Source organism: Chrysochloris asiatica, unplaced genomic scaffold (assembly GCF_000296735.1).
Source record: "Chrysochloris asiatica unplaced genomic scaffold, ChrAsi1.0 scaffold00196, whole genome shotgun sequence".
Classification (NCBI taxonomy): Eukaryota; Metazoa; Chordata; class Mammalia; order Afrosoricida; family Chrysochloridae; genus Chrysochloris; species Chrysochloris asiatica.
In genome coordinates, this window is record NW_006408714.1 from 472364 (window position 1) to 480814 (window position 8451).

Below are 8451 nucleotides of genomic sequence, written 5' to 3' on the forward strand. Positions count from 1 at the left end.
GTGGTATTAACTGGGCTTCCCTTTAGGCACATGGATATTATCCTATCACAGACAGCATTATACCCCATGACTGATCTGAATATGTTCTTTTTGACAATGAATGCAACACCATTCCTCTTCAGTTTGTCATTTCAAGCATAGTAAACCCTGTGGTCATCAGATTCAAAACAGCCAATACCAGTTCATTTCAGCTCACTAGTGCCTAACATATTGATGTTTATGCGTTCTATTTCATTTTTACAACTTCCAATTTCCCCAGATGCGTATTTTGTACATTCCATGTTCCAATTTTCAATGGATGTTTACAGCTGTTTCTCTTCATTTTGAGTTGTGCCCATCAGCAAATGAAGGTTCCTCTGGCTTTTCTTCCATGGGCTTTATTGTATTCACATTATCAAAGTCAACTCTACTTTGAGGAGGCAGCTCTTCCCCAGTCTCATTTTGAGTGCCTTCCAACCTGAAGGGTTCTTTTTCCAGCACTATATCTCACAGTGTTTCTGTGCTATTCATAAGGTGACTAAATATTTGGAATAGTTCATCATTCTTTCTTCCTAGTCTGTGTTCATCTGGAAACTCATCTGAAACCTGTCCACCATGGTGACCCTGCTGGTATTTAAAATACTACTGGTGGTATAGCTTCCAGAATCACAGCAACTTACAAGTCACCACAGTATGACAAACTGTAGATTTTTAACCAAAGCAGTCAAGAAATCAAATGGCTTATTGCATTAGGCAAATCTGCTGCACAAGACCTTTTAAAGTGTTGAAAAGCATGGATGTCAGTTTGAGGACTAAAGTGCACCTGACCCCAAGCCATGGTATTTTCAATCACCTCATATGCATGTGAAAGCTGGACCATGAATAAGGAAGACCGTAGAAGAATTGATGCTTTTGAGCTATGGTGTTGGAGGAGAATATTGAAAGTGCCATGGGCTGCTCATAGAACCAACAGATCTGTCCTGGAAGAAATGCAGCAGAGTGCTCCTTGGAGGCCAAGATGGCCAAACTTCGTCCCTCATATTCTGGACATATTGTCAGGAGGGGCCAATCACTCGAGAAGGATATCATGTTTGGTAAGGTGGAGGGTGAGAGAAAAAGAGGAAGTCCCCCAGCAAGATGGATTGGCCAAGTGGCAGCATCGATGGGCTCAAGTGGCAGCATCAAAGTGGCAACAACAGTGAGATTGGCCAAGGATTGGGCATTTTGTCTTTTTGCTGTGCTTAAGGTCACCATGAGTCGGCACCGACTCAATGGCACCTAACAACAACAACAAAGTGTCCCCTTGCACTATTCTAATGAGTGTCTTTTGGTCTATGTACAGGATCCTCAAGAACACAAATGTTCTGGAATACTGATTTTCTACAATATTGTTGATAGCTTGTCATAATTCACACAGTCTAAATCTTTGCATAGTCAATAAAGCACAGGTATACATCTTTCTGCTATTCTCTGCTTTCAGCCAAAATCAGTATGATGCCAGCAATGACATCCTTTGTTCTATATCCTAGTCTGAATCTGACTTGAACTGCTGACATTTCCATATTAATGTACTTTGTAGCCATTTTAAAATTATCTCCACAAAAATTATTGCATGGGATATTAATGACAGAGCCCAATGGTTTCTGCGTTCTGTTGGGTCACCTCTTTTTCAAATGGGCACAGATATGGATGACTTCACATCAGTTGGCCAGGTAGCTCTCTTCCAATATTCTTGGCATAGATAAGAGAGTGTCTCCTGTGCTGCATCAGTTTGTAAATATTTCTATTTGTATTCCCGTGAATGCCTGGTGCCTTGTTCTTTGACACTATCTTCAGTTTACCTTGGACTTCTTCCTTAAATACCAGTGGCTCTTAGTCATATGCGATCTCTTGAAATGGTTGAACATGGACCATTTCTTTTTGGTACCATGGATCTGTGTATTCCTTCAACCTTCTTTTGATGCTTTCCGTATCATTCAATGTTCATCTAATATAAATCTTCAATATTGATTTCTTTCAGTTTCAGAAATGGTAAGCATGTTTTTCTCTTTTGGTTTTCTAACTCCAGAACTTTGCGCATTTCATTATTCTACTTTACTTTGTCTTCTTGAGATACTCTTTGAAATTTTCTGTTCGGCTCTTTTACCTCCCAATTTTGTCCATTTGCTTCAGCATCTCTACACTGGAGAACAAATTTAAGAGTCTCTTTGGACATCCATTTTGGTAATTTCCTTCTTTCTTGTCTTCATAATGACCTTTTGCTTTCTTTCTGTATGATGTTCTTGATGTCATCCCATAACTTGTCTGGTCTCTGCCATTAGTCTCTATTGCAGCAAATCTTTCTTGAAATGCTTTCTAATTCAATTGGGATATATTCAAGGTCATATTTTGGCTCTTGTGGACTTGTTTTAGTTTTCTACAGCTTCATCCTGAATTTGCATACGAGCAATTGATGGTCTGGTACTTGGTCTGTCCCTGGATTTGTCTTGGCTGATATTATGGGGCTTTCCCACCATTTCTTCCCACAGATGCAGTCAACTTGATTTCTGTGTATGCCATCTGGTGAAGTTTTGGTGTGTATTCATCTGCTATGTTGTTTAATAAAAGCATTTGCAATGAACAAGTAACTGGTCTTGTAAAATTCTATTATTCAATCTCCAGCATCATTTCTATCATGAAGGTCATATATTCCAATTACTAATCTTTTTATCTTTGTTTCTAACCTTAGCATTCCAATTACCAGTAATTATCAATACATATTGATTACATGTTTGATCAATTTCAGACTGAAGAAGTTGGTAGAATTCTTCTATCTCATCATTACTTGCATTAGTGGTTGTTGAGTAAATTTGAATAATAGTGGTATTAACCAGTCTTCCTTATTGGTATATAGATATTATCCTATCACAGACAGCATTGTACTTCATGGCAGATCTTGAAATGTTCTTTTTGATGATGATGCTATGCCATTACTCTTCAATTTGTCATTAGCAGCTCAGTAAACCACATGATTGTCAGATTCAAAATAGCCACTAGCAGTCCATTTCAGTTCACAAATGCCTAGGATATCGATGTGCATGTCTTCCATTTCATTTATGAAAACTGTTAATTTTACTAGAGTCATACTTCACACATTACATGTTATTATTATTAATGGGTATTTGCAGCATTTACTCTTTACTTTGAGTTTTGCCTCGTGAGCAAAGGAAGGTCCTGAAAACTTGACTCCATTTGTCCATCATAGTCAACTCTACCTTGGGGAGACAGCTCTAATCCAGTCACATTTTAAGTTCTTTCCAACCTGAGGGACCCATATTCCAGCACTATACCTGACAATATTCTGATTCTATCAATCATATTTCAGTATTTAATATTATTTTTCTGACAGTGTTCCACTGCTATTTATAAGGGTTTAATTGGCTAAACATTCAGGAGTAGTCTGTCACTCCTTCTTCGGCATTGCCCATACCTTCAAATTTAAGGATAATATAATTCAACATCTTCAGTAACAGTTGTGAAAACTGAAATGAACATGACTTGTAATGACTGAGCCAGAACTTGAACTCAGAACTTCTCACTTCTCATGGAACACTTACCCATAATGTCCTCTCTAACACTAAAAACTCTATTAGCCTTCTCTCTAAACACCTCACCCTCTCATTATTTCAGCTCCTGAATTGGAAGGATTGTGATAAGGCTGTTTGTGCACTTTAAATCTTATCAAATACGTATAATGACTCAGATTTTCCAGAAACTCCTTAAATACTGCTATATGGCTAGTCCTATATTTTTCTAGGCTCGATGAAGGATTTTTTTTTTTTTTAGCACAACCAAAGACACTTATGAAATCCAACCTCTCAAACTGTACTTGAACTAACTACATTTGTTCAAACTTGATGACAGCACTGTTGAAATCCCTGGGTCATATTGAAAACACGTAATATATTTGAAATTCAAACATCGTGTTTATCTTCTATGTTCTGTCATATCAATAATCAGGATATTTGGGCAATAAATTGACTTGACTAAGTACCTTAATGTGCTTGGGGGAATGGTTTTCTCTAGGTCCCTGGCTTTCATTTCAGGAATAGAATGGTGTCCAGGAGATGAGCTCAGATCTTATGAGGGTACATAAGCAAATGGGTCAGAGAAGTATAGGCAGGGGGAAAACTTAGTTTCATATTTGTTTATTCTTCCTATCATGCTCAACAAGAATTTTAATTTTACTTGATTTTTCCTTATCTGTTTTTCTGAATTTTAATTGCCACCATAGATATCTGATAGATGAAAATACAATATAACACTAGAAATGGCATTGAAATGGTTCAAACACCCCTTTAAAAAGAAACTAAGTTCAGAATCCTGGGAACTATATGGAATTTCCTTAATCAAAACACTTTTTATTCATATTTGCTTTGTGTATTTTAAAGCATTTCATTATTCAATCTGTCATTTTTTTTCTGCTTCACTTCTCGCTCAGGTTTAATTTGAATTCATATTTTTCTAGCAGGTCATGTGTCATAGTGACTTGAATAATAGAAGCCTCTTTTTTTTACTGTCATTTATTTACTTACTTGGTTTCCTATGGAGCAATACTTGTCAACATCCATCAGTCAATATCATAAATTTGTTGTGAGTTTTAAATAAGAGCCCCAGTAAAGCTCTTAGCAAACTGACTATCACCCACTAACTTTTAATAATTTCATTTTTAGAAATAGATTTCAGGTCTGCTCTGGAAAAGGAAGACAGCGAACTCTCAGGTGTCATTCTAGCTGATGGCAAAGCACAGGTTTAGGAGGCACAATTCACTAGACCTGATGGTTACAGCAGCTTCACTTTAGAAACTATTGCTGTCAGACCTGGCATCCCACAGTTCTCACCCAATGAATAGGAACATTTGAGAATATGTCTGCCTTGCCAATGCAGATCTCTTCTATTCTGTTCTCTCATACTATGTTCTCCACCTTATGTCTCCACTTAAAGTTCCCTTGCTCCTACCTGGATTTTATAGCCTTGGGCCATTGGATTGACACTGGTTTGTAGTATGTGCTTACTTGTTACTTTTGCATTGAATTCTAGCTTCCGCGTGTCCTTGACACCACATTCAGTCACCATAATTTACCCCTCCCCATTCATTTATTCAGATAAAGCTCTTGGTACCTGCATTTCCTTCTTACCTGGAGCAAAGTCCACCTGCCTTTTTTTTTTTCAACTTTTACAAGTCCCTTGGGAAGAGTCGCACTCCTTGGAATTCATGACTCTTATGTTGTTCCTCCCTAGAAGAGTAGATCCTCTATTGCTCCATTTCATTCTGAATAATTCAAGGCTTCCCAATATGTTAACCACTATAACTTCAAAATCACCTAGGAGAAGACCACAGTAATGTGAATATTAAATACCCTGGTGATTCTTTCTACAGTTTAAATTATGAAGATGAGTATTTTAAATCTTATTCTACTAGCACCAGTGTACAAGTTCCTGTTATTTGCCTTTCAAATTTCAACATAGCTCCTAATCCTCATCTTTCTACCACCAAATACACTATCCTATCTGCATCATTGCCCATTTGCTCTTTTTGTTGCTTGGAATGAACTTTCATTGTTCCTATGGAATACCAACATTGCTACAAGTTCCCTGGATGCTATTTCTTCTTGCTCACCGTCTTTTGTCCTACAATTATTCTATCTCACAAAACATTACTTTTTCTTTCCTTACTGAATCATTTGCATCAAGACAAAAACATATTAGAGTATCCCACATCTAAAAATAAATCAAGCAATAAAAGATTCAGTAAGCTAACCAACAAACCTCCCCTTACCTAGTCAATGAATTCCATCTTGGCAAGGTGTTTGTCTGTTTTCTTCACTGCTATAGCTCCTGCTTCTGGTGCAAGATATATAGTAGTTGCTCATTTATATATTTTACTGTACAAATGAGTAAATAAGCTCCTCAAATAGGCCAAATTGTCTGGACTGCAAAGTCACAGCAATTGGCTGTATTTTAAAGATAAGCAGATTGAGCCTTACAAATATTCAGTTACTTGCCCAAATTAATATCAGATATTTAGCTTAATCCAAATGATATGCATGCTACCATTCTATATGCTATTTAATATGTGATTTTCATTAATTTACCAACTATTCTTGCTTTAAAGAAAAAACACAACCATTTATTTTGAAATATTTTCTAAACAAAAATATTTTTTAGGCTTTGTGATTTATGTAAATATCTTATGTACAGCTGGTAGGACAGCTCTGATTTTCCAAGTAGTCCCTTCAGCTACTGGCAAAGACTAAAAGAAAGCTCAGTCTTTCCTAGTGATGGCATCCAATGTGAATATATGCATCTTAAATAGGTTCTGGAGTCCTGGTGTGGTGCTGTGTGTTAATGCACCAGACTGCAAAGCTGTCTGACCTGCAGGGTTTGTGGTTCAGTCTTACCAGCTGCTCCTTGGAAACTCTATACATGGTCACTATGGGTTAGAATTGACTCTACCGACACTTCACAACAACAAAAGAGATTCTGCTGACTACATACTTGCATATTTGCAGTTAAGGTACGCATGAGAGAGGATTAACTACTATGCATGATGTATGTGTATGTGTGTGTTTAACTGAGTAGATAGATTCTTCCCAAGTCTGTACTTCATTTGTTATGATCAGCCTAAATTTGAGTCTGGTCAATTGTATTTTAATAGTCAAATTCGTTTGTTTTGAAACTCCTGAGATATTTATCACACCTGAAGAGGCATTTAGACAGGTAATTTTTTCAAATAAGACACAGGTTTTTGATGGTTTTAAAGAGCTGAATCCAGACTAAAAACCAACAAGAGGATGCAAACATATCTGTCTTCTCTTACTGAGGATTTCAGAATGGAATGTAAGACAGGAAAAGGAACTAAGTATCCTTTTCAGTGAATTGGTATTAGAAATTAGTAAAGAAACTGCACTGCTGGTCCTTAGAATGCATAATCTAGAAATCTAGTCTGTCAAAAATGTTGATAAAATGGGTAGATATCTGATGAAACATAAAATGCTAAAATAAAACAAAAAATAAACCAAGTATATATATTAATGATTAATTCTTTGCCAATGACTTCAGTGCACCTTGGACTTCTTCCTTCAGGATCACTGACCTCTTGATATCGCTGAACATTGAGCATTTCTTTATGGTAGAGTGACTCTGTGTATTCTTTCCATCTTCTTTTGATACTTTCTGCATCATTCAATATTTTGCACATAGAATCCATCAATACCACAAGTCTAGGTTTCTTCAGTTCCCTCAGCTTAAGAAATGCTGCTTGTGTTCCTCTATTTTGGTTTTCTAACTCCAGGTCATTGCACATTTCATTATAATATTTGACTGTCTATTTGAGATGACCTTTGAAATTTTCTGTTCAGCTCTTGAACCTCCTCACTTCTTCCATTTGCTCTTAGCTGGAGAGCAAGTTTCAGACTCTCTTCTGACATCCATTTGGTATTTTCCTTCTTTCTTGTCTTCTTAATGACCTTTTGTTTTCTTCATGTATGATGTTCTTGATGACATGCTACAACAGTTCTGGTCTTTGGTTTTCAGTGCATAGTGCATCAAATCTGTTGTTCAGATGATCGCTAAATTCAGATGGGATATATTCAAGGTCATATTTTGACTCTTGTGGACTTGTTTTAATTTTCTTCAGCTTCAGTCTGAATTTGCGTATGAGTAATTGATGGTCTCTTCCACAGTCTTTCCCTGGCTTTGTTTTCACTGATGATATGGAGCTTTTCCAAAGTCTCTTTCCACAGATGTAGGCAATTTAATTTCTGTGGTTTCCATCTGGTGAGGTCCATGTGTATAGTCATCTTTTATGTTGTTTGAAAAATCCATTTGCAATGAAGTAATTTGTGTTGTGAAATTCTATCATCTGATATCCAGCATAATTTCTATCACCGAGACCATATTTTCCAACTACTACTTTTACTATACATAGTCAATCTATATGCTGGGCAAATAATACAAGAATCTGGGTTATATGAATAAAAGTGTGGCATCAAGATTGGAGGACAACTCATTCACAACCTGTGATATGCAGATAATACAACCATGCTTGCTGAAAGCAAAGAGGACAAAATATGGGTTGCATTTCAGTGTAAAGAAACCAAAAATCCTCACCACTAGACCAAAAAACAGCATCCATATAAATGGATAAGAGACAAATATGACCTTGAATATATCCCACCTGAAATTAGAGATCATCAGAAGAACAGATTTGATACATTAAACACTAAAGACGAAAGACCAGAAGAGTTGTGGGATGACATCAACAACATCATACATGAAGAAAGCAAAAAGTCATTGAAAAGACAAGAAAGAAGGAAAAGGTCAAAATGGATGTCAGAAGAGACGCTGAAACTTGCTCTGCAGTGTAGTGATGCTAATGCAAATGGAAGAAACGAGGAGGTCCAAGAGCTGAACAGAAAATTTCAAAGATCA